Genomic DNA, 24,947 nt, shown 5'->3' with positions numbered 1-24,947 from the left:
TCTCGCAGGGTAGACTTAACAGACAAATAAATGAACCACTAAACCCCTATACATGGAGGTTTTCAGAAGCCTATTTTTGTGTAAGCCTGAAAATGCAAGAATAACTGCACAAGTCCTTGCTCTAAATGAATATTCGTGAAATCTTACTCTTGATTCACAAATACATAAGATTCTTGGCTTGATTAACATAATATTTTGCTAACATTTCAACATCAGGCCTTGGAACAAAAGCTTCCTTGTTCTCTGAAGGAAAAAATAACAAAGTTGAGAAGAGATCTTGTCCAGTGAGAAATGCAGTACCTGTTGCCTTGACAATTTGTTTTTCTTCTTCAAGCAGCTACATGCTCCTATCTGTAGTCTGAAATTGTAACTAGAAACTACAAATTTATTTCTTCTGTTCCTAAAGTTTTAAAAAACATACAAAAAAGACTGGAATTTTCGAGGTCAGTAGATCGAGACCATCCTGGCTAACACGGTGAAACCCCGTCTCTACTAAAATACAAAAAATTAGCCGGGCGCGGTGGCGGGCGCCTGTAGTCCCAGCTACTCGGGAGGCTGAGGCAGGAGAATGGCGCGAACCCGGGAGGCGGAGCTTGCAGTGAGCCGAGATGGTGCCACTGCACTCCAGCCTGGGCGACAGAGTCAAGACTCCGCCTCAAAAAAAAAAAAAAAAAAAGACTGGAATTTTTTTTTTTTTTTTTTTTTTTGAGACAGAGTCTCGCTCTGCCACCCAGGCTGGAGTGCAGTGGCCGGATCTCAGCTCACTGCAAGCTCCGCCTCCCGGGTTCACGCCATTCTCCTGCCTCAGCCTCCCGAGTACCTGGGACTACAGGCGCCCGCCACTGCGCCCGGCTAGTTTTTTGTATTTTTTAGTAGAGACGGGGTTTCACCGTGTTAGCCAGGATGGTCTCGATCTCCTGACCTCGTGATCCGCCCGTCTCGGCCTCCCAAAGTGCTGGGATTACAGGCTTGAGCCACCGCGCCCGGCCAAGACTGGAATTTTGCTATGTTCTCATCAACATTCTATTGCTACTATCCTGCCATATCACATAGACTGCTATATATTTGTTCTACATCAACACATTAAGGTTGCTTCTAACCGAATGCTTTGAATACCAGACCTTCAACAATAACATGGTTATTGACACAAAGGAACAAGAGAGCATGTAAGGAAAACATTTTAAAATATTGAGCTATTTCTTCAAAACATTGCCATAATTAACTGAGGTCTTCAAAAGCATACAGGTATAAACAAGTTGCACAATTTTTACATTCAGACCATATATGACTTTGCACCTTTAGTAATGATTCCTGAATACTCCTTAAAAAAAAAAAAAAAATAGGGCAAGGTACAGTGGCTCACACCTATCATCCCACCACTCTGGGAGGCCAAGCCAGGCGGATCTCTCGAGCTTATGAGTTCGAGACCAGCCTAGGCAACATGGCAAAACCCCCATCTCTATAAAAACATGCAAAAATTAGACAGGCATAGTGATGGGTGCCTGTAGACCCAGCTACTCGGGAGGCTGAGGTAGGAAGATTGCTTGAGCCGGGAAGGCAGAGGTTGTGTGAGCCAAGATCGCATCACTGCACACTCCAGCCTGGACAACAGACAAAGACTCTGTCTCAAAAAAAAAAAAAAAAAAAGGGCAGGTAAAAAACTGCTTTATTTCAAAAAAGAACTCATTCTCTTACCAATGAACTCCTGCTCACCATTCAACTTTGGTTCAGCTTTTTTTTTTTCCTCTTACAAAATAATTTAAAAAGATAAAATCGGAAAGGCATAAATAACCAGACCACAGTATTTCTACCTTTTAATAAATAAATTCGCACTCAAGGTTTAGTCCACCTATTTGGTTAAAATTCAGAGATATGCATGAGTTCAATGCCTTAATAACGCTAACATGATTAACAGCCAACATTTATTGAGTACTTACTATTTTTCATGTATGATTCTAAGCAGTACAGTACATATTTTAACTCATTGACTTTTCAGAACAACCCTATATGTTAGGTACTATTATTCTCATTTTACGAAGAAGTAAACAGGAAAGAGAAGTTAGAAAATTTGAAGTCACAGAATTATACTGTGGTTAAGAGTACAGATTCTCGGCCGGGCACGGTGGCTCAAGCCTGTAATCCCAGCACTTTGGGAGGCCGAGACAGGCGGATCACGAGGTCAGGAGATCGAGACCATCCTGGCTAACGCGGTGAAACCCCGTCCCTACTAAAAAATACAAAAACAAAAACTAGCCAGGCGAGGTGGCGGGCGCCTGTAGTCCCAGCTACACGGCAGGCTGAGGCAGGAGAATGGCGTAAACCCTGAAGGCGGAGCTTGCAGTGAGCTGAGATCCGGCCACTGCACTCCAGCCCGGGAGACAGAGAAAGACTCCGTCTCAAAAAAAAAAAAGTACAGATTCTGGAGCCACACTGCCTGGGTTCAAAACCTGGCTCTAACACCAACTAGTTCTATGACTAAGCAAATTATAAGCACTACAGTTCTTCCGTTGCAAAACAATAGTTGGAACAAGAATGCAAGATGCTAAGAACAGAGGCTGAGACATGGAAATTGGTCAATAAACTGTTTACAATGCTTGAGTGCAAGATGTTTGAATACTGGAGGCCTCAGCACAATACAGTACTTTATGTTTGGAGGAATGAGTAATAGGCCTCTACTTTTGGAGTCAAAATCTCAGAGTGTCCACTACGTATCAGAGGCTGTAGCAATTTCACACATTTATCACGTCAATTAAAGTATCCTAAATCTAAGGACAGCTATAGCTACAGGTTTGTTTCCTTTCTTCCTGGAAGCTTTCAGACCTACAGAGTATTATTTCAAGATTTATTTCACCAAACCTACTTCAAAAGTAAACGAGTAATTCAAGGCTTAAAAAAATGGCATTGGCCAGGCATGGCAGCTCACGTCTGTAATCCCAGCACTTTGGGAGGCTGAGGTGGGCGGATCACGAGGTCAGGAGATCGAGACCACCCTGGTTAACACAGTGAAACCCCGTCTCCACTAAAAATACAAAAAATTAGCCGGGCGTGGTGGCAGGCGCCTGCAGTACCAGCTACTTGGGAGGCTGAGGCAGAAGCATGGCGTGAACCCGTGAAGCGGTGTTTGCAGCAAGCCGAGATCATGCCACTGCACTCCAACCTGGGTGACACAGCAAGACTCCATCTCAAAAAAAAAAAAAAAAGGGCATTTACTGGCCGGGTGCAGTGGCTTATGCCTGTAATCCCAGCACTCTGGGAGGCCGAGGCGGGCGGACAACGAGGTCAGGAGATCGAGACCATCCTGGCTAACACTGTGAAACCCCGTCTCTACTAAAAATACAAAAAAATAGCCAGGTGTGGTGGCACACACCTGTAATCCCAGCTACTAGGGAGGCTGAGGCAGGGGAATAGCTTGAACCCAGGAGATGGAGGTTGCAGTGAGCTGAGATGGCACCACTGCACTCCAGCCTGGGTGACAGAGCAAGACTCCGTCTCAAAAAAAAAAAAAAAAGGCATTTACTGACTTCAGATTTGTGAAAGACTCTAATGTTAGGCCAGGCGCGATGGTTCATGCCTGTAATCCCAACACTTTGGGAGGCTGAGGTGGGCGGATCACCTGAGGTAACGAGTTCAAGACCAGCCTGGCCAACATGGCAAAACCCATCTCTACTAAAAATACAAAAATTAGCTAGGCATGGTGGTGCATACCTGTAATCCCAGCTACTAGGGAGGCTGAGGCAGGAGAATCGCTTGAACCCAGCAGGCGGAAGTTGCAGTGCGCTGAGATTGCAAATCTGCACTCCAGCTTGGGCAACACAGAGACTCCATCTTAAAAAAATTAAAAAGGCCAGGTGTGGTGGCTTACATCTGTAATCTCAGCACTTTGGGAGGCCGAGGCAGGTGGATCACAAGGTCAGGAGTTCAAGAGCAGCCTGGCCAAGATGGTGAAACCCCATCTCTACTAAAAATACAAAAAAAAAAAAAAATTAGCCGGGTGTGGTGGTGGGCACCTGTAACGCCAGCTACTCAGGAGGCTGAGGCAGAGAATTGCTTGAACCCGGGAGGCAGAGGTTGCAGTGAGCTGAGACTGCGCTACTGCACTTCAGCCTGGGTAACAAAGTGAGAACCCATCTAAAAAAAAAAAAGAAGTTCTAATGTTTACTCTCCAAGCCACAGCTTGGTCTTATTTACACAGCATGATACTGGTTAAATGCTTATTAAAATAACTTAAAATTCTGACAATTTTGATGCAGAATGTTTGAGCTATTTCAATCTGCACACTATTATTCTAGCTGGTTTACTTAGCAGCTCTGAAACAAACTAGATAGAGATACGCAAATGCCTAACTAGATTCTAACATGACTGCTTTAAAAAGTGTACAAAATATTTTTCAAGGATAGTCAAATACATGTACTACTCATCTTTAAAGGCAAATGAGACAAAATAGTGTAGAAAAGCAGAAATCTGTAAAATATTTACACTAAAATGAATTCAAAAATTTCATTTTCTACAATATTCTGACCCAAAATCAGAGCGTAACAAAAGCATGTCCTGTCCTTATGAATTTATAGAGGATAATTTTATGACAGACACAATGGTAGAAAAAGAACATGGAACACAAATACTAAATGATCATATTAAAGATAAACTAGGGCGGGTGCAGTGGCTCACGCCTGTAATCCCAACACTTTGGGAGGCCAAGGCAGGTGGATCATGAGGTCAGGAGTTCAAGACCAGCCTGGCCAACGTACCGAAACCCCATCTCCACTAAAAATACAAAAAAATTAGCCGGGCGTGGTGGCGGGCGCCTGTAATCCCAGCTACTTAGGAGCTGAAGCAGGAGAATCGCTTGAACCCAAGAGGCAGAGTGAGCGGAGATCGTGCCATTGCACTCCAGCCCGGGCGACAGTGCGAGATTCCAAATCAAAATAAATAAAAATGAAGATAAACTGAGCAGAAAAAATAAACACTGTCAATAAACCTAAATGTGAAAAAGCAAAACCATACAATTTATAGAAGAATACAGAGATGAACAGCCTTATGGATCAAAGGTAGGGAAGGCTTTCTTGCATAAAAGACAAAAAAGGCAAACCATTTTGGGATTCACTTTCCCCATCTGTCAGATGAAGGCACTGAACTTGGAAGACTCTCAAGTTTCCTTCCAGATGTAGAAATAGATTTATGGGTCCAGATTCTGTAGAGGTCACAGGGTTTTTTACAATTTTTTACAATCAGTTGCCCACATTTATAAATCAGAAAATTCTGTATAACATATTTGGGCTGGGCGCAGTGGCTTATGCCTATAATCCCAGCACTTTGGGAGGCCAAGCTGGGCAGATCACCTGAGGTCAGGAGTTCGAAACCAGCCTGGCCAACATGGTAAAACCCCATCTCTACTGAAAATACAGAACTTAGCCAGGCGTAGAGGTGCATGCCTGTATTCCCAGCATGCCTGTAGTACTCAGGAAGCAGAGGCAGGAGAATTGCTTGAACCTGGGAGGTAGAGGTTGCAGTAAGCTGAGATCAAGCCAGCCTGGGCGACAAAGTGAGACTCCGTCTCAGGAAAAAAAAAAGAGTGTGAGATGAAAGAGCCTGCTTGTAGTATCTGCTTGGAAAGAAAAGACTGAAATCTGATGCCTGAAATTTAACGGCTTAAAAAAAAAAATCAGCAAGCTTGTTGAGTATTAGCACGTTTTTGTTACAGATGCCCAGTGGGATATGTATTTTATAGGCTCCTTGGTTTAATGGGGTTTCTTTAATGCTTTATTTTAGGTTCGTCTTAAAATACTGTGAAATATTTCTGGCCGGGCGCGGTGGCTCAAGCCTGTAATCCCAGCACTTTGGGAGGCCGAGACGGGCGGATCACAAGGTCAGGAGATCGAGACCATCCTGGCTAACACGGCGAAACCCCGTCTCTACTAAAAACACAAAAAATTAGCCGGGCGAGGTGGCGGCGCCTGTGGTCCCAGCTACTCGGGAGGCTGAGGCAGGAGAATGGCGTGAACCCGGGAGGCGGAGCTTGCAGTGAGCTGAGATCTGGCCACTGCACTCCAGCCTGGGCGACAGAGCGAGACTCCGTCTCAAAAAAAAAAAAAAAAAAAAATACTGTGAAATATTTCAAACATACAGAAAATAATATAATGATCATTTGATATGTCTACTACGCACCTTCTTTATCAAATTTTAACATTTAAAATTAAGGGCCGGGCACGGTGGCTCACGCCTATAATCCCAACACTTTGGGAGGCCAAGGCGGGCGGATCATGAGGTCAAGAGATCGAGACCATCCTGGCTAACACAGTGAAACCCCATCTCTACTAAAAAATACAAAAAACTAGCCGGGCGAGGTGGCGGGCGCCTGTAGTCCCAGCTACTCAGGAGGCTGAGGCAGGAGAATGGCGTAAACCCGGGAGGTGGAGCTTGCAGTGAGCTGAGATCCAGCCACTGCACCCCAGCCTGGGCGACAGAGCAAGACTCCGTCTCAAAAAAAAAAAAACAAAAAAAAAACAAACAAAAAAAAACAAGTTAGCTGGGCGTGGTGGCATACGCCTGTAGTCCTAGCTACTCGGGAGGTTGAGGCAGCAGAATCGCTTGAACCTGGAAGGCGGAGGTTGCAGTGAGCCAAAATCGTGCCACTGCACTCCAGCCTGGCAACAGAGCAAGACTCCATCTCAAACAAAACAAAACAAAACAAAACAAAACAAAACAAAGGTTAAGACTGCCATAATTTTTTTAACTTTTTTCTTTTTTTCTTTTACTGTTTACCGTTTTTTTTTTTTTTTTTTTTTTTAAGACACTCGGAGGCTTGCCCAGGCTGAAGAGCAGTGGCAGATCTAGGCTCACTGCAACCTCTAACTCCCAGGTTCAAGCGGTTCTCATGTCTCAGCCTCCCGAATAGCTGAGACTACAGGCACGCGCCACCACGCCCAGCTAATTTTTTATATTTTTAGTAGAGACAGGGTTTCACCATGTTGGCTAGGCTGGTCTCAAACTCCTGACCTCAGGTGATCCATCTGCCTCGACCTCCCAAAGTGCTGACAGGCGTGAGCCATCACACCAGGTCAGTTTACTGCATTAATTTTGTGGCTTTCCTTTTTTTTTTTTGAGACGGAGTTTCACTCTTGTCGCCCAGGTTGGAGTGTAGTGGCATAATCTCGGCTCACTGCAACCCCCACCTCCTGGGTTCAAGCAATTATTCTGCCTCAGCCTCCCGAGTAGCTGGGAGTACAGGCATGCGCTGCCATGCCTGATTAATTTTCGTATTTTTAGTAGAGACAGGGTTTCACCATGTTGGCCAGGCTGGTCTCGAACTCCTGACCTCAAGTGGTCATTCACTCTGCTCTAATTGCAAAGAATCCATGTAGCACACTTGTAAACTGCTTCCCGGAATTTCTCTTTCCAGCTTTATCTCAGACTACTGCTCTACCAAACCCTTTTAGTGAGAACAATCTATTAATCATACCCTCAATACATCCACTTCAGCATCTTCTCCCTACTTTGAAGTGTTACTTTCTGTTTTTCCTGATCCCATCAAGCTATATTAATATTCCTTCACTCTGAGCAAAAAAAATCTAACATTTATAAAGAACTTAATGTGTGCCAGTATCACTTCAATTGAATTATTCTATTTAATCCACATAACCCTGTAAAATTTGTTCTACTTTGCCGGGCGCGGTGGCTCACGCCTGTAATCCCAGCACTTTGGGAGGCCGAGGCGGGAGGATCACAAGGTCAGGAGATCGAGACCACGGTGAAACCCCGTCTCTACTAAAAATACAAAAAATTAGCCGGGCGCGGTTGTGGGCGCCTGTAGTCCCAGCTACTCGGGAGGCTGAGGCAGGAGAATGGCGTGAACCCGGGAGGCGGAGCTTGCAGTGAGCCGAGATCGCGCCACTGCACTCCAGCCTGGGCGACAGAGCGAGACTCCGTCTCAAAAAAAAAAAAAAAAAAATTTGTTCTACTTTTCCCTTCTCAAGGTGAGAGAAACTGAGTGAGCTTGTCTAAGGTTAACTGAGTTCCCCGAGGTTGCATGACGTTAAGTAGCAAGCCAGACTACAAAATCCAGGCCCTTAAATAAATGCAATGTCTCCTGGCTGAAAGTATGACTGTCTTTACTGCTCACATGTCACTCAACATACACCTTGTGATAGTTAGCATTTTGTGTTAGATGTCTAAAAACCTCAAAATATTACATTTATTCAACAAAAATTTACTAAGAGCCTTTGTGCCAGGCATTGTTGACTACTGGGGCACATTAGAGAGCACCTACAAATGAAGAGTAGATTAATTCTCTAGATACACGGACATCCCAGAAATACTGGTAAGTGCAAAATCCCAAATACTACATACGCAGCAACTGTAACTAGATAAAAACCCTTATCTATGTAAGTACTTTAAAAGAGCATAGTCGTGACATGATAAAGTTGTGGGTTTTTGTTTTGGGGGTTTTGTTGTTGTTTACTATTTCATTGAATTAAAGCTTTTGGTAAGAGAATTAAGCAACAGGGCCGGACACAGTGGCTCACGCCTGTAATCCCAGCGCTTGGGAGGCCAAGGCAGGTGGGATCCCCAGAGGCCAGGAGTTCGAGACCAGCTTGACCAACTTGGAGAAACCCCATCTCTACTAAAAATTCAAAATTAGCCAAGTGTGGGGACGCATGCCTGTAATCCCAGCTACTTGGGAGGTTGAGGCAGGAGAATTGCTTGAACCCGGGAGGCGGAGGTTGCGATGAGCCAAGATTGCGCCATTGCACTCCAGCCTGGCCAACAAGAGCAAAACTCCGTCTCGGGGGGAAAAAAAAAAGAGAGAGAGAGAAAATTAAGCAATAAAAATACTTAAAACCTGTGTTTTATGTATTCCTCTTTCCCCATAAAACAGCAGAAATAGCCTAGAGAAAGATTAATGAGCACCTCTCTGCATAACATTCTATTGTGATCTGGCTTTCTTTAGGAAGACATGATGTCTTCTGGTTAAGGGTGGCAGGTACTATAAGAGAATACTATCTATATAAATCTTCTTACAAACTTCTGGAAACTTGTAGCTGATTGTAAATTTTCATACAATGGCATAAAACCTTTGAACTGAAAGGAATCCTGCAGAACATCTCCTTCAGCGCCCCACCCCACCCCCGCCCCCTCCACCACCTTATTTTACAGATTTGTTGGTTACTAAACCCTAAAACCTTAATTCTGGGTCAATGAGAGTAATGCAGCTACCTATACTGCTGAAATGTAGTGGTTTATACTGCAATGGAAATGCACTTCAGAAATAAAGTCTGCGTATGCTAGTACCAACCCTGCATGTGGAGTTTTTATTTTAATTACTAACCAGCTATGTTTTCTTGAACTTAATCCTCTTTTTTTTTCACTCTCAGCTCACATCTATTTTTTTCTCTTTTCGAACTTAACCCTTTCAGGCCTGGATGTCTTCATTTGGATAAATTCTAACCGTTGTTGAAAAGCCACGTGGTAAATATTTTTGAAACCTAAAGCCTTCTCTACATAATAACACTAAGTTTTCATGGTAAATGACACAGTTTCAATATCCTCCCTTTCACATTAGGCAGCAGTTTGCATCCGTTGCTTTAAGAGGCGAAATGAACAGTCCACAGACACTGGGAACTAAGTACAGTTCAATCCTGAAGAACTCATCGGCCCCTGGATCGGCGCGCACACGCCCCCCTGTAATGGTGACGAGTCATTTCGGGGCGCTGTACTTCAGAGCATGACGCCCCTCAAACATCAAGGCCCTAAAGGTGAAGGCCCAGGAAAATGTCGATTGGGACAGCAGCCTCTACCTGCTGCTTTTAGAAGCTGTGGCCTGCCGAAGTCAAACCCCCAAAACGTTCTTCTTACAACTAAGGGTTCAGGCCTCAAATCAGCATCTCGCCCTCTCCGGTTTCAGGGGCCCCGAAAAAAGGAGAGGAATAGGCCGCCACTGAACGGCTCAGCCCCCTGACCAGGAGCTGTCCGGATGTTTTTTGTGGCGCCTTGCAATTCGCTGCGACCTTTCCAGGAAGTGCTGCACACGGGCGTGTGGCAAGCGAGCTGGCCGTTTCTCGCGGTCCTGCTAAAATGCTGTCAACCTGGCGCTCCACCACAGAGGCCCGCTGGCTTCTCGGGAGGCGCCCGAGGGAGCTCAAGGGGCGGGGAGGCTGTTACGAGGAGCGAAAGGACGGCCTCAGGGGTGGCCGGGGACAGCCCGGAATCAGCTGGAGGAAGTCAGCAGGACTGAGGAAAGGGCTACTACCCGCGTGAGGGAAGGGGGAACGGGCGGAACGCGGCGAACGGCCGCACTCGGAGGCTGAGGCGGGGTCCCAGCAAGTTGGCGGCTGGGAAACAATGGCGCGAGCGTGACGTGGGCCGGAGGCATCGCGGCGGCGCGGAGGAAGGGGCTGCCGTGGGGCGGGGGCCGCACCGAGGGAGTTGGCAGGCGTGCGGCGTCCGCGAACGCGCGGGCGGGGGCTCGGCCTAAGGAGAGGGGCCTGGGGTCCATGGTCCCTGGGGGCCGGAGGCGGGGGCAGGCGGCGGCCGCAACCCTGGGGTCGCGTGCTCGGCGGCGCACCTCCCCACCTAGCTCCCCGCTCGCCCGCTCCTTCCCCGCCCGCCCATGGGTCCCGCCGCACTCACCGGCTCCAGCGCACGGCAACAATCCCAGCGCGCAACTGCCGCAGCAGCCTCGGCGCGCGCCCTCCCCACCTTCGCCGCCCGGCACCGCCCCGCGCCGCCCCGCCGCTCACGCCCGGCCAGGGACCGGCGCGTTGTTCCGTCCCCCAGCTCCGCCGCAGAACTCGGCGAAGTCGACGCTACCTGACCGCGCTGCGTCGGTCTCTCCCGCGGGTCTGGAGATCTTCAAACGACGGAACACCGGCTTTGCGCTTCTGAGGGTGACGCACGTTGACAACCTTTCCATCTCCTTTAGGTCTCCATCCCTTGGCATTCTGCCTGCGCCCCTCAGCCGGGCCCTGGGCTACCCTCTCCACTGCGTCTCATTCATCTGAAGCTTTTCTTTGGGAGAAGAGGCATCCTTTTTCCCAGTCACTGAATGTTTTGGTCTAATGGACCTCAAGGACCTTCATGCGTCCACAACCCCATGGCACCCTCGAGTCCCCCTGATGGCTAAAAACACCAGCTTTGAAGTTTGTCAGTACGAGTTAGAGTCCCAGTACCACCACTTAACAAACTAACCTCGGGCGAGGTACCTGACCTCCTATACCCGGTGCCCACATTTGTAACACCGGGATAGGAAACAACAGTCTCCACATCAAAGGGTGTTGACGGGATGAAATCATACAATACAGGTGAGGCCTTCAGCAGGGTCCTGGCACACAGTAAGCACTCAATAAGTGTTCACCCCACCACCAGCAACTCAGCAGGAAGACTCCTCAAAAGCAGCCCGCTGTTTCCAGAGGACTGAATTCCTTGGTCCGGGCAGCTATCACCAGTGAGAAATGTGTCTAAACTTCCACTCTCAGGGTCCAAATTCGATGCCTTGAAGCCACAGAGAACAAACATCTAATCTCTCTTGGGCCTTTGACTTTTCAGATACTTTACTTCTATCACCTCTGCCCAAGGTCTTCTCACTCCACATCAGTGTCTCCAGTTCCTTCCATTGTTCCTCCTCTGCCCTGGTTTTGAGGGTCTTTATCCCTCTCATGCAAATGGTAGATTTGACTGTGATTTCTTGAGAATATGTCACCCAAGACTGAACCAAATGTTTGTGGTATCATCAGAGCAAAGCAGGACTATAGCTTCCTCCTTTTGGGACCTATCGCTTTGCACTCCTGTGATAAAGTTCTTGGCACCCATACTGTTGACTCATATTGGGCTTGCAGTCAACCAAAACCTCCGCGTCTTTTTAGTAAATGCTCCACTGGAGCATTGCTACCCCTTCTTGTGCTTCTTAGCCAACTTCGCTTCGGGTCAGCTGAGGATAGACCTCAGGCCCCTCACCTTCTAAATTTCTCAGGATGTGTGGAAAAGAGGAATAGGGGTTGGAAGCTGGTGTAACACAATCTGTAAACCAAGTGCATTTGAAAAAAGTCCAGGGAAGTGGGGCATGATGGCTCATGCCTGTAATCCCATCACTTTGGGAAGTCGAGGTAGGTGGATCATTTGAGGTCAGCAGTTCAAGACCAGCCTGAACAACATGGCAAAACCCCATCTCTACTAAAACAAAAATTAGCTGGGCATGGTGGCGTGCACCTGTAGTCCCAGCTACTCGGGAGGCTGAGGTAGGAGAATTGCTTGAACCCGGGAGGCAGAGGTTGCAGTGAGCCAAGATCACACCACTGAACTCCAGCCTGGGCGACAGAGGGAGACTCCATCTCAAAAATAAAAGAAGAAAAGAAAAGAAAAAAGGCCAGGGTTTGTGTCTAAAGACCATGGTACTGAGAGAAAAACAAATATACAGACACATACAAATGAATGTGATCACAACTGGGAAAAAAAAACTGCGCACACAAAAGACTACAGGGAAATATGTAATTGATTATGTTGTTTTCTCTCAGTGATAAGATGGAGTGATTTCTTCTTTGTACTTTTGTATTAATTTCTTAGGGTGTTTGTATTACTTTTATAATCAAGAACTTTGTTTTAAAAAATCAGAAAAAAAGAATTTAAAAATCAGAGACATGGAATAACTTGAAAAAGAAACTGAAAACAAAGTTAAAAGATAACAGAATAAGGGGGAAATTATTTGCAATATGCAAAAGACAAAGGATTTGTCTCTAAAGGATTCTTAACAGATCAATAAGAAAAAGAATGAATATGTAATCTCAGCACTTTGGGAGGCCAAGGCTGGCATATCATGAGGTCAGGAGTTCGAGACTAGTCTGACCAACATGGCGAAACCCCGTCTCTACTAAAAATACAAAAATTAGCCAGGTGTGGTGGCGTACGCCTGTAATCTCAGCTACTCAGGAGGCTGAGGCAGGAGAATCGCTTGAACCTAGGAGGCAGAGGTTGCAGTGAGCCGAGATTGCACCACTGCGCTCCAGCCTGGGTGACGGAGTGAAACTCTGCCTCAAAAAAAAAAAAGAGAGAAAATTTAGAATCAGCTAAATTGCCTACCAACAGAGGAATGGCTAACTAAAATGTAGAATATTTATATAATAAAATTCTATAGAGAATTTAAATGAAGCATGGGCAACACGGTGAGACCTCAACTCTACAAAAAGTTTTTAAAAATCAGCTGGGCCTGGTGGCTCCAGCGTGTAGTTGCAACTGCTACTCAGGAGGCTGAGGTGGGAGGATCACTTGAGCCTGGGAGGTCAAGGCTGCAGTAAGCTGTGATTGTGCCACTGCACTCAAGCCTGGGTGACAGAGAAAGACCCTGTCTCAAAAAATAATAATAATAAATAAATAAAAGAATTGACTTTGATCTGCATTTATCAACATGGATATATCTCAGAGTCATATTTTGGAATAAAAATAGCAAGTTGCAAAATTATATATCTATATCTATCCATTATATATAGATAGATGGATAGTATCAATATTTAAAAAATTATTCCCCCAATGCAAAACTTCAGTTAATCATGAAAAAACATCAAATAAACCCAAATTGAGGGAATATTCTACAAAACACCTGACGTGTAATCTTCAAAAGTGTCAAGGTCATGAAAGCCAAGGAAAGACTCAGAAACTGTCAAAGATTATCCTATTCACAGATAGGAGACTAAAGAGATCTGATAACTAAACGCAATGTGGTATCCTGGAACACAAAAAGGACATTAGTGAAAAAACTGGTGAAACTGGAATAAGGTCTGTAGTTTTGTTATTAGTATTGTGCCAGTGTTAATTTCTTAGTTTTGAACCAGGATTACACAAATTGTTAACATTAAGAGAAGCTGGGTGAAGGGTATGTTGAAACTTTCTATACTAGCTCTGCAACTCCTCTGTAAATCTAAAATTATTTCAAAAAAAAGCTAGAACAGAACACACATAAATAATACCATTATTCCCTATTAGCATACATTAGGTTTATGAAAGATTTTTAAAACAGGTCTGTAAAGCTACATTCCCAAAATATATCAGAAGTTATCTCTAAGCTAGGGATAAAGGACCATTATTTTATTGAGAGAATGTTCAAAGGGAGTATTAGCTTTCGTTTTAATGTTTTGGAAGATAAATGTAATTATGCATTGCTTTTGTAACAAAAAATTAATTCTTTTAAATGCAAAAGAATAGAACAATTTGGCCTCATGACTTTCAAGGGTAAGACAAGCCATGACAACTCATGAAACAACCTTCTAACAGAGGGCTGGGAGGCTGAGGAACCATAAAGAGCTTGCTTGAGGTCTCTTAAGTTGACATGAGCTGAAGAACCTGGGCACTGCTTGGCAAAAGAGGCCACCCCACTGTGGCCTTGGATGGTCTCTCATCAACTTCCTGCCCAGGCACTCATGTGACTCTCCTATCCAATCTGATCGACACTGTTTTCCCCAGAATACCAGAAACTCTGAGTCACCCAGAATAGGAGCAGCATTCACAAGCCACTCAACAGTTTTTCTGCTTCTTGGTAGAAGCTCTCCTCAAAACTATGCATTGAGTGCCTACTATGTGCCTAACACTGATGGATACAGACATGAGTTTCTGCCCTCATGGAGACTGCTGACTACTTGGAAGATGAACTCTAAATAAACAAAAAGTTGCTTTACTACAATTTTGATAAGTGCTATGCAGGAAAAGTAAAAGATGCTATGAGGGAGAACAAAATAGAGTCTAGAGTTAGGATCGGGTGTGGGTTGGGAAATAGTTCCCTGAGGAAATGACATCTCAGCTGAGATCTGAAGGATGAGTAGGGTTCAGGTGAAAAAGTGAGAGGAGGGCCGGGTGCAGTGGCTCATATCTGTAATCCCAGCACTTTGGGAGGCTGAGACAGGAGGATCACTTGAGCTCAGGAGTTTAAGACCAGCCTGGACAACATAGCAAGACCCCATCTTAAAAATTTTTTTTATTTATTTATTTTTTTTTTTTTTTTTTTTTTTTTTTTTGAGACGGAGTCTCACGCTGTTGCCCAGACTGGAGTGCAGTGGCGCGATCTCGGCTCACTGCAAGCTCCGCCTCCTGGGTTCACGCCATTCTCCTGCCTCAGCCTCCTGAGTAGCTAGGACTACAGGCGCCCGCCACCGCGCCCGGCTAATTTTTTGTATTTTTTAGTAGAGACGGGGTTTCACTGTGGTCTCGATCTCCTGACCTTGTGATCCGCCCGCCTCGGCCTCCCAAAGTGCTGGGATTACAGGCTTGAGCCACCGCGCCCGGCCAAAATTTTTTTTTTAAATTAACCCGGCATGGTGGCACACACCTATAATCCTAGCTACTTGGGAGGCTGAGGCAGGAGGATCACTTGAGCCCAGGAGTTTGAGGTTTCAGTGAGCTATGATTGGACCACTGCCCTCCTGCCTGAGTGACAGAATAACACCCTTTTTCAAAAAAAGAAAGAAAGAGAGAGAGAGAGAGAGAGGGATAAAGAGAAGGAGAGAAGGGAGGGAAGGAAGGAAGGCAGGGAGGGAGGGAGAGAGAGAGAAAGAAAAAGGAAGGAAGTAAGGAAGGAGGGAGGGAAGGAAGGAAGGAAGGAAGGAAGGAAGGAAGGAAGGAAGGAAGGAAGGAAGGAAGGAAGAAAGGCAGGCAGCCAGGCAAAAATGAGGGCGAATTTGTTTGCAAGAGTGAAAGAGAAAACAGCCGGTGCCAGAGATGAGTCTTGTGCATCTGAGGAACAACCCAAGCCTAAAGAGAAAGGGAGAAAGTGGCAAAAAATAGCCCTGGAGGGAGGCAAGGTCAAACCTGGCAGGGCACTGCAGACCATGTTAATGAACAGGAGCCCCAACCTTAAGTGTAATGGAGAGTAACTGAAGGGCATCAAGCAGAGTGGCAGGGATCAGATTCGCAGTTTAAATGTAATCAACAACTAACTGCCTCACATAGTCATGAAAATTAATTCGTTTGAATCTAGCAAAAATCTCTCAGGTGCCTGTTGGAAACTTCCACTGGGTGTTTACAAAGTGAGAGAGACAAGATCTGCAACCTTTATCACAATTATTTTATTTGTTGAATATCTACCAGATGGTAGACACTGGAGATTCAAATTGATCCCCCACCCACACCTTGTTCCAGAGTTGCTGAACATTTCTTAAGGAAATCGGACACTTGGGCAAAAAATGAAGGCAGGTCATTGTAAGCCTCATGCCAGATTAGTGACCACAAAGATCTTCAGAGTTTCAGGAGAGATGGATTCTCAAGGATATAGGAGAGTCAGAATCAAATACATACACTTCATACCCACAGATATAATATTTTAATGGAAAATAACACGCGTTGGCAAGGATATGGAGAAATTTGAACGCTCATGCATTGTTGGTCATTCCTCGAAAAAATTAAACTAATGACTCAGCAATTCTGCTACTAAGTAGATACCCAAAATAATTAAAAATAGGGACTCAAACAGATACTTGTACACAAATATTCGTATCACCATTTTCACAATACCCAAAAGATAGAAATAACCCAAGTGTCCATCAACACATGAATGGATAAACAAGACATTGTATATACATACAATGGAATATTATTTGGCCATAAAGAGGAATGAAGTTTTGGGCTTTGGCACTGTGGCTCATGCCTATAATCGCAGCACTTTGGGAGGCGGAGGCAGGTGGATCACTTGCGGCCAGGAGTTTGAGACAAGCCTGGCCAATATGGCAAAACCCCATCTCTACTAAAAATACAAATATTAGCTGGGTTCATACAGTAATCCCAGCTACTAGGGAGGCTGAGGCACAAGAATGGCTTAAATTCGGGAGGTGGAGGTGGCAGTGAGCTGAGATCATGCCACTGCACTCCTGCCTGGGTGATAGAGCAAGATTCTGTCTCAGAAATAAATGAATGAATGAATGGAGTTTTGATACGTGCTACAACTTGGATGAACCTTGAAAACATTATGCAGCCAGGTGTGATGGCTCACACCTGTAATCCCAGCACTTTGGGAGGCTGAGGCAGGTGGATCACTTGAGGTCAGGAGTTCGAGACCAGCCTGACCAACATGGCGAAACCTCATCTCTGCTAAAAATACAAAAATTAGCTGGACCTGGAGGGACATGCTTGTAATCCCAGCTACTTGGAAGGCTGAGGCGGGGTGACCACTTGAATCCAGGAGACAGAGGTTGCAGTGAGCTGAGATTGTGCCACTGCACTCCAGCCTGGAGGACAGAGAGAAACTCTGTCTCAAAAAATAAAAAGAAAAAAAAATGCTAAGAGAAATAAGCCAGATACAATGGGACAAATATTATATGATTCCACTTATATGAAACAGCTAGAATCCCTCAAATTCACAGAGACAGAAAGCAGATCAGCAGTCACCAGGGATTGGGGGAAGAAAGGAGTGGAGAATTATTGCTTAATGGTGACAGTGTTTCTGTTTGGGGTGATGAAAACATTTTGGACACAGACAGTGGTGAGGGTTGCACCACATTGTGAATGTAACGCCACTAAATAGTACTCTTAAAAATGGTTAAAACGGCCTAGTTTATGTTATATATATTTTACCACAGTAAAAAATAAATAAATAAATTATAACTTTCCAAAAAGGAATCAAATATATAAATAGCACTGTTTACTCCATGTTCACCTGACTTCTTCCAAATTTCCATTTTCCAGTTCATAGAACACCCCAGGTCTCCTTGTCCCTACATTAAACTGTTTCTCTACCTGAAAGCCTCTTTTCACCTTTCTAACTTGTATTCATCCTGAAGGCCTTAACTCGAATGTTTCTCAGAGGCATTCCCTAATCCCCAACCCAATCTACCTGAAATCCCCTCCGGTTATTTTCTTTCGTGCTGCCCTGTACCTTCCGTTCCCTTCTCTAACTTACCACAGTTGCAATGAAAGAAATATTTGTGTGATATGTTATCTGCCTGCGCAATATTGCCTGTAAGCTCCAAGAGGGCAGGGACAGTCTGTCTTGTTCACTGAGAGGGAGACAGAACTTAGCCCAGGGTCTGACACACTGGGGATTCCCTATATATTTTTTAATAAATTAATTAGTAACTAAATGACTGCGTGATGGGATTGTGAGTAGAATTTACTTTAATGCCTTTTACGGTGCTGTAAATTGGATTAAATTATTTAAACAAAAGAAGGGGCCGGGCACAGTGGCTTACACCTGTAATCCCAGCACTTTGGGAGGCCAAGGTGGGCAGATCACAAGGTTAGGAGTTCAAGACCAGCCTGGCCAACATAGTGAAACCCCATCTCTACTAAAAATACAAAAAATTAGCCAGTGTGGTGGCAGATGCTGTAATCCCAGATACTAAGGAGCCTGAGGCAGGAGAATTGCTTGAACCCAGGAGGCGGAGGTTGCAGTGAGCGGAGATGGCCACATTGCACTCCAGCCCGAGCGACAGTGAGAGACCCCATCTCAAAAAAAAAAAAAGAGGAAGCAAACCAGGGCTCTCATTCGTGGAGAAAAGAGTGATCAGACTGCTACTGTGTCTATACAGAAAGAAGTAGACATAAGAGACTCCATTTTGTTCTGTATTTGAGATGCTGTTAATCTGTGACCCTACCCCCAACCTTGTCCTTGAAAGAGACATGTGCTGTGGTGACTCAAAGTTTAAAGGATTTTGGGCTGTGCAGGGTGTGCTTTGTTAATTTTGAGACGGAGTCTCGCTCTGTCGCCCAGGCTGGAGTGCAGTGGCGCGATCTCGGCTCACTGCAAGCTCCGCCTCCTGGGTTTATGCCATTCTCCTGCCTCAGCCTCCTGAGTAGCTGGGACTACAGGCGCCCGCCACCTCGCCCGGCTAGTTTTTTGTATTTTTTTAGTAGAGACGGGGTTTCATTGTGTTCGCCAGGATGGTCTCGTTCTCCTGACCTCATGATCCGCCCGTCTCGGCCTCCCAAAATGCTGGGATTACAGGCTTGAGCCACCGCGCCCAGCCATCACCATTCTCTTAATCTCAAGTACCCAGGGACACGTACGCTGCCAAAGGTCACAGGAACCTCTGCCCAGGAAAGCTAAATATTGTCCAAGGTTTCTCCCCATGTGATAGTCTGAAATATGGCCTCGTGGGAAGGGAAAGACCTGATCGTCCCCTAGCCTGACACCTGTGAAGGGTCTGTGCTGAGGAGGACTAGTATAAGAGGAAAGAAGGCCTCTTGGCAGTTGAGATAGAGAAAAGCATCTGTTTCCTGCCCATCCCTGGGCAATGGAAGATCTCGGTGTAAAACTCGATTGTCTGTTCTGTTTACTGAGAAAGGAGAAAACCGCCTTAGGGCGAAAGGTGGGACTTGCTAGCGCAATGCTGCTCTAGATGCACAAAAAAGATTTATGGAGATGTTTGCATATGCATATCAAGGCACAGCACTTTCCCTTAAACTTATGTCACAGAGATCTTTATTCATATGTCTTACTGCTGACCTTCTCCCTACGAGGATCCTATTATCCTGCCACTTCCCTTTTTCTAAGGTGGTAAAGATAATGGTCAATAAATACTGAGGGAACTTAGAGACCGGTGCCGGCGTGGGTCCTCTGTATGCTGAGCGCTGGTCCGCTGGGCCCACTTTTTCCTTCTCTATACTTTGTCTCTGTGTCTCATTTCTTTTCTCAAGTCTCTCGTTCCACCTAACGAGAAACACCCACAGGTGTGGAGAGGCAGGCCACCCCTTCACTCATTTTTTTTTTTTTGTCGTTATTGAGATGGAGTCTCGCTCTGTCGCCCAGGCTGGAGTGCAGTGGCACAATCTTGGCTCACTGCAACCTCCACCTCCTGGGTTCAAGCAGTTCTCCCACCTCAGCCTCCCAAGTAGCTGAGACTACAGGCACACACTACCACGTGTGGCTAATTTTTGTATTTTTAGAAGAGACAGGGTTTCACTATGTTGGCCAGGCTGGTCTCGAACTCCTGACATCAAGTGATTCACCCACCTCAGCCTCCCAAAGTACTGGGATTACAGGTGTGAGCCACCAAGCCCGGCCAGCTCTCATTCTTACATTCCTGCCTCTACCCTGTAAAGCTGCAGCCCTCTCTTATAGCAGGAACCTGAGCGAATCACTAGTACAGTTTGTTTCCAGGTAGATCTAAAATATCAACAACCATTCCAACCTTAGTCTCTAAATATCCATCTAAATAAGTGGTAAGTTGCTGCACTTAAAATGAAACACCTCTTCCCTGTGCAACCAGAACCCATATTCCTCCTCCAGAGCAGTTCAGCCCACCTGAGCATTTCACATATTTGGGGTTAGCAGCGCTTATATTAGAACTAAAGCCTCAGGCTGGGCGCGGTAGCTCACACCTGTAATCCCAGCACTTTGGGAGGCCAAGGTGGGTGGATCACTTAAGGTCAGGAGTTCAAGATCAGCCTGGCTAACATGGTGAAACCCCATCTCTACTAAAAACACAAAAATTAAGTGGGCATGGTAGAATGCTCCTGTAGTCCCAGCTACTCAGGAGGCTGAGGCAGGAGAATAGCTTGAACCCAGGAGACGGGCACTGCAGTAAACTGAGATCATGAGATCGTGCCACTGTACTCTCGCCTGGGCAATACAGCAAATGAGACTCTGTCTCAAAACAAACAAGCAAAACAAAATAAAACAAAAACAAAAAAACACCAAAGCCTCAGGTAAACTCATGTCAAGAGTGAAAAAGTGGCCGGGCGCGGTGGCTCAAGCCTGTAATCCCAGCACTTTGGGAGGCCGAGACGGGCGGATCACGAGGTCAGGAGATCGAGAGCATCCTGGCTAATACGGTGAAACCCCGTCTCTACTAAAAATACAAAAAATTAGCCGGGCGAGGTGGCGGGCGCCTGTAGTCCCAGCTACTCGGGAGGCTGAGGCAGGAGAATGGCGTAAACCCGGGAGGCGGAGCTTGCAGTGAGCTGAGATCCAGCCACTGCACTCCAGCCTGGGCGACAGAGCGAGACTCCGTCTCAAAAAAAAAAAGAGTGAAAAAGTACATTTACTTGTCTATTCGAAAAGCCAATTCTTCTGGTATGTACAGGTAAGTTTCTACTATTTGTCAGTGACAGCATTTCCTAATTGATTTAATTTTCTCATCTTGGCATTCCACATCTACCTCAGTAAACAATTTTCTATGCTAACAAGAAGCTAAACAAACATATAATTATTTTTGAGATAAGAAATGCAAATAAAAGCTGATCTAATGAATTTGTTTTCTGGATGTGGACACTTGTGGAAACTGAAAAATGTGACAACTCAGAAAGAAGACAGTTTGCCCACAACAGCTTTTACATAAACACATTTTAACCCACATACCACTGATTCTCTCAGCCCACAAGCCATTGTCTTCTCTCTGCTTTTACTTGTTTACATTTTACATATGTTTCATGAACTGCTGGGCACAGTGGCTCAAGCCTGTAATCCCAGCACTTAGGGAGGCCAAGGCGGGTGGATCACCTGAGGTCAGGAGTTCAAGACTAGCCTGGCCAACATGGTGAAACCCCGTCTCTACTAAAAATACAAGAATTAGCTGGGCTTGGTGGCAGATGCCTGTAATTTCAGCTACTCAGGAGGCTGAGGCAGGAGAATCACTTGAACCTGGGAGGCGGAGGTTGCAGTGAGCCAAGATTGTGCCATTGCACTCCAGCCTGGGCAACAAGAGCAAAACAAAACCCTGTCGCACTCTGGGAGGCCGAGGCGGGTGGATCACGAGGTCAGAAGATCGAGACCATCCTGGCTAACATGGTGAAACCCCGTCTCTACTAAAAATACAAAAAACTAGCCGGGCGAGGTGGCGGGCGCCTGTAGTCCCAGCTACTTGGAGGCTGAGGCGGAAGAATGGCGTAAACCCGGGAGGTGGAGCTTGCAGTGAGCAGAGATCGCGCCACTGCACTCCAGCGTGGGCGACACAGCGAGACTCCGTCTCAAAAAAAAAAAAAAAAAAAAAAAATTGCATGAACCAGAGAGTGCAAGGCAAACCAGCGACCACAGACATTGGGAAACTTTTGATCACAAGTAACAGGAAACCCAGTCAAAATGGCTTAAATAATAAGGAAGTTCAGAGGTATGGTACGCTCTGGGGTAAATATTCAGTAGTCAATATTGCCGTTAAGAACCAAGTTTCAGCCAGGAGCAGTGGCTCATGCCTGTAATCTGAACACTTTGAGAGGCCGAGGTGGACAGATGGCTTGAGCTCAGGAGTTCGAGACCAGCCTGGGCAACATGGCAAAACTCTGTCTCTACAAAAAATGTTTAAAATTAAGTGGACATAGTCATGTGTGCCTGTAGTCCCAGCTACTCAGGAGGCTAAAATGGAAGGATCACTTGAGCCTGGGAGGTAGAGGCTGCAGTGAGAGGAGAATATGCCCACCACACTCCAGCCTGGGTGGCAGAATGACACCCTTATCTCAAAAAAAAAGAAAAAAAAAAAAAGGACCAAGTTTTGTCTCTGTGCCCTGTAGCCCTGAAAGTTTGCTTCATCTTACAATGTGTAGGATGGCTTCAAGTTTCCTCCCTCATGTCAACAAAGCACAGACACCTCTCCTCCACAACAGTCCTTCCTTTCAACCTAATTGGAATTAATTAAGAAACATGCAGACCTCTCAGACTAAAAGTCATTGCCAAGGAAGGATCATACACCGACAAATTAGATATTGTCCCTGGGGCTGGAGATGGAAAGGATACTTAAGCAAAACTGCAATTTTTCATAGGGAGAAGGGGTGGAGAGTAGATGTAAGTAGGCAGCCAAGAGTATCCACTACAACTAGCAAAACTGAATATGCCCAAGCCTTGGGTTAAGAGTAGTACTAGAGAAATAGAAAAACCACACATTGGATGTCACACATCCACTGATCTACTGGTTCTTAAACGTTTTTTGTTTTTTTTTTTTTTTTGAGACAGGGTCTGGCTCTGTTGCCCAGACTGGAGTGCAGTGGCACAATCTCAGCTCACTGCAACTTCCGCCTCCTGGACTCAAGCCATCCTCCCACCTCAGCCTCCCAAGTAACTGGGACTACAGGTGCATGCCACCACACCCAGCTAATTTTGGTATTTTTTGTAGAGGGTTTTGCTATGTTGGCCAGCATGGTCTCTAACTCCTGAGCCAAGTGATCTCCCCGCCTTGGCCTCCCAAAGTGCTGGGATTACAGGCATCAGCCACCGCACTAGGCCTGCTCTACTGGTTTTTTTTTTTTTTTTTTTTTTTTTTTGAGACAGAGTCTCGCTCTGTCCCCCAGGCTGGAGAGCAGTGGCGCGATCTGGGCTCACTGCAAGCTCCGCCTCCCGAGTTCACGCCATTCTCCTGCCTCAGCCTCCCAAGTAGCTGGGGACTACAGGCGCCCACCACCTCGCCCGGCTAGTTTTTTGTATTCTTTTTAGTAGACGGGGTTTCACTCTGTTAGCCAGGATGGTCTCGATCTCCTGACCTCGTGATCCGCCCGTCTCGGCCTCCCAAAGTGCTGGGATTACAGGCTTGAGCCACCGTGCCCGGCCGCTCTACTGGTTCTTAACCCCACGAGGGTTAACTCACCATTAGCGACTGGCTCATGACAGCAGTGATTCTCAGAAACATCAGGAAGCCTATATTCTTGGTGGTGTTCTTTATGTCCTGAGTGTCTCCTTGCAAAAGAGAGAATGGTATGTCTCAGTGATGTAAAGAACCTAGTCCTGCACCTTAGCCATCCTCTCTAGTCCTGGTTCATGCTGTCCCCTTCTTGGATCCCACCCTGGTCCTTCACAGTGATCTTGAGCTGAATTTCCCAATTTGGGAAATTTACCTTGGGAGTCTCAGAGTACATTTTGGTATGACATCTCTATGAGATATTAATAGATGTTACTTAGAAAAAAAGTTCCAGGCCAGGCACTGTGGCTCTCACCTGTAAACCCAGCCGTTTGGAAGGCTGAGGCAGGAGTATTGCTTGAGCCCAGAAGTTGAAGACCAGCCTGGGCAACATAGGTAGATCACATATCCACAAAAAAAATTTTTTTAAGTTAGCTGACAGCTGGGCATGGTGGCTCATGCCTTTAATGCCAGCACTTTGGGAGGCTGAGGAGGGCTGATCAGGAGGTCAATAGATCGAGACCATCCTGGCCAACACTGTGAAACCCTGTCTCTACTAAAAACACAAAAACTAGCTGAGTGTGGTGGTGCACACCTGTAGTCCCAGCTACTCAGGAGGCTGAGGCAGGAGAATTGCTTGAACCTGGGAGGCAGAGGTGGCAGCGAGCCAAAATCACACCACTGCACTCCAGCCTGGTGACAGAGCAAGACTCCATCTCAAAAAAAAAAAAAAAAAAAAAAAAAAAAAAAAAAAAAGTTAGCCAGCTGTGATGGCTTGTAGCTGTAGTCCCAGCTACTCAGGAGGCTGAAGTGGGAGGCTCGCTTGAGTCCAGGAGGTCAAGGCTGCAGTGAGCCATGATTAAGCCACTGCACTCCAGCCTGGGTGACAGAGTGAGACCTGTCTCAATTGAAAAAAGAAAAGAAAAAAAGAAAGAAAAAAGTTCCATGCTTGTTGAAATCTTGAAAGACCTATTTAAACACTTAGCTCTGAAAAAACTTGGGCATTTATCAGTATAAATTCCTAGTTCAGCACATTCACTGTGTCTTTTAAAGATTGTAAGGCCTTTGTAAACAAGAAAATGGCTCTGGTGAGATGGGTTTATATAGGGATTTGTAACAGGGACGCACTGTATTTTTTTAATCAGTGGTTCTCAAATTTCATCAGGCATAGCTGCCTGGGGAATTTTCTAAAAGGCAGATTCCATACCCTATCTCAATCTTAGCAATCATGAATCTCTGACCTGGGGTCCTAGGAATTCAAAATTTAAACAAATTCCTAAGTAATTCTGATGCAAGTAGTCCCTCTGTTCTCTGAAAATGTTAACTATCTGCCTCACCCCTGCTTGTGACAGCAATCAATGTTGCCATGGTAGCAGCCAATCTGAGACACCCCCTGCTGCCTGCTGCCCAGGCAACATTGAGTTCATGGGTCTCTTTCTT

The 24,947-nt window shown here is 45.8% G+C and overlaps 1 protein-coding gene across 6 annotated transcripts in view; it reads right to left on the bottom strand.

Annotated features, from left to right (window-relative positions):
• LOC105478332 (5'-nucleotidase, cytosolic II) overlaps positions 1 to 24,947 on the bottom strand; it is a 196,915-nt gene that overhangs the window by 98,739 nt on the left and 73,229 nt on the right. For 2 of the 6 annotated variants that reach the window (XM_011735481.3, XM_011735484.3), the window contains exon 1: positions 10,627 to 10,773. The exons of 1 other annotated variant lie outside the window; for it this stretch is intronic. The gene's annotated coding sequence lies outside the window, so the exon portion shown is untranslated. Of the gene's footprint in view, positions 1 to 9,325; positions 9,348 to 10,626; positions 10,774 to 10,806; positions 11,221 to 23,477; positions 23,500 to 24,947 lie in introns of those variants that run through there. 3 more of the 6 variants (XM_071069195.1, XM_071069194.1, XM_071069196.1) reach the window with 3 other exon arrangements.

This window comes from Macaca nemestrina, chromosome 9, assembly GCF_043159975.1.
Source record: "Macaca nemestrina isolate mMacNem1 chromosome 9, mMacNem.hap1, whole genome shotgun sequence".
NCBI lineage: Eukaryota > Metazoa > Chordata > Mammalia > Primates > Cercopithecidae > Macaca > Macaca nemestrina.
This window is presented reverse-complemented; position numbering and strand designations above follow the sequence as displayed.